Source organism: Aplysia californica, unplaced genomic scaffold (genome assembly GCF_000002075.1).
Source record: "Aplysia californica isolate F4 #8 unplaced genomic scaffold, AplCal3.0 scaffold00157, whole genome shotgun sequence".
Taxonomy (NCBI): domain Eukaryota; kingdom Metazoa; phylum Mollusca; class Gastropoda; order Aplysiida; family Aplysiidae; genus Aplysia; species Aplysia californica.
In genome coordinates, this window is record NW_004797427.1 from 598,748 (window position 1) to 600,848 (window position 2,101).

The window sequence follows — 2,101 nt, forward strand, 5'->3', positions numbered from 1 at the left end:
ATCCTCCAAGCCCTCCGTATGCTCTGTACAGTGAGCACTGGAACGGGTGTCGCCATCTCAACGTGTCCCAAGCAGCACAATGCTGACGACCCAATTGACACCTCGCTACCCCTCACACCCAGCCCAGGCCTGACACCCTCTCTCGCTCGCCGCGGCTATCGGGGAAATTGTCGCTCACCGACTTCACGTGCGGGCCTGCGGAAACGAAACGGAATCCTCCCTACCCTCAAGAGAGGGGAGGAATGGATGAAAGGGGGAGCAACCGGCGTTTTTTGGATACTGGATTACAGCTCAGTGCTCGGACTTGCTTTTCGAGGCGGATCGGACCTTTTGGTTGTGTCGCCGGGGCTGTTTCGAGTGTGCTTTTGGAGAGGGGCTTTCTCAGTAATTCTGAACTCACCCTCTCTCTCGTTCCCTCTTCCTGGACCAGGCTGGACGAATGCACGAGAGAGGGAGAGAGAGAGAGAAAAGCGCGCGGACGAGCCCTCTCCGTTTTCGGGAGAGGAGGGGACGGATCGTGTGCGGGAATTTCGAAGTGAGATTTTGGAGGTGATCATTTGTTGCATTTCGCCTCCAGCCAAGAACAACCGGTGGCTTGTTTGGGAATATCCGATTCATCAGGTGCGGTCGTGTTGAATGTTCTGGGACACTAAGTGCGACTTTGAATTGTGTAGTAGGGCTTGGCTGATGTTGAAATTTGCAACATATTCCTTAGTATAATAATGAACAATAAATGCACGCAAGTAATATTATGCTATGTCAGTTTCTTAGATTAAAATACACTATGAGTTCTAGCAACATAGTGAAATTGAAAAGTAAAAAGGGAAAACGGGTTATCATTTCATAATCCACATCATCATTTTAAAAAATATTATGAGTAGCTTAGTTCTGCCCATACTTAAAGGCTTAACTTATAAAATATCCTAAATTAAAAAATATACCCTCATATAATTTTCAACTGTGCCTACAGAGAAAAAGAAGCAGATGGAGAAAAAGGACGCGCCAATAAGAAAACATAGCAATTAAAACAACAACAGTGGCAGCAGAAACAGCAACAATAGAAAATAACAACAACAACAAAAACAAACAGCAGAAAAAAACAACAACAAAAACAAACAAGAGCAAAAAAAAAGCAACACTTACACAAATGGAACATAAGTAACTAACAAGCTAGGTGAATCAGGACACTGACAATAGAAGTATCTATAACAAAGAAAAGTACAACTCACTTTTGGTTAGTCAGTTCACACACCAAGACGTTGTTTTAGGGCACATTGTAAGTTCAGTAAGTAGATATGTTATCGCTGTCTGTATGATAGGATGGCCTTGTGTCGAATGTCTGTTGGGGAATTCATCAAGAACTATATTATTAATTTGTGTGTGAAAGGGCTTTGGGTTTTAGTTACAACCTCACTGTGTGAGGAATTTTAACGTAGCAGACCATGATATCAGAGTAATCTCATTTTTTTTTCTCGAAGAATGTGTAAATAAGGTGGCATTAACAAAACGCAGTGAAGAACACAAATAGGCACCGTCGTTCTTTCTAACAGAAAATAGCACAGTTCTTTTGAAACACGCAGAACAACTCAATCTCTCTGATCAGTGCTATGGAGTGACTTCCTAAACCTTTTATGTTTTCAAAGGGGAGTAGACAAGTGTCGAGTATAACTGCTTCGGTTAGGAAGTAAAACGCTTTTGGTAGCAACGCATAGCGCACAATAAAACGTTAGTGTCCTTTTTTATTCATTTTCTTTGAAAACTATTGTATCTAGCAGCTTCATTGATACTGAAATATCCTGAAATATTAATCAAGTACGTTTTTAGCTGAGGGGAAAACATCACCTCCCCTGTCGTCTCTTTTTTCCCTAAATGTGTTGTATGTCCACTCCATTCTTCAAAGTGTGTTTTTTACGCAGATGTTCAAATTATCCTCGCATATTTCAAGAGCAGGTTACGTCGACCTGGTCCAGGCTAATGGGACATGATTAAAGGCCAATCCGAACTCTTTGGGAAATTTAACGCTCTGCGTGTGACATCTTCCTTTTTCTCAACAACTATAATAGTATGTGAGGGGTTTGTTCAAAGCGTCCGTTAAATAGAA

At 41.9% G+C, this 2,101-nt stretch overlaps 1 protein-coding gene across 1 annotated transcript in view; it reads left to right on the plus strand.

Moving 5' to 3' along the window:
* The first annotated feature begins 83 nt into the window (after positions 1-83).
* The window catches only part of LOC106011661, a 151,246-nt gene continuing 149,228 nt past the window's right edge, over positions 84-2,101 (plus strand). Inside the window, exon 1 of the mRNA XM_013082065.2 lies at positions 84-621. The gene's annotated coding sequence lies outside the window, so the exon portion shown is untranslated. The remainder of the gene's footprint in view (positions 622-2,101) is intronic.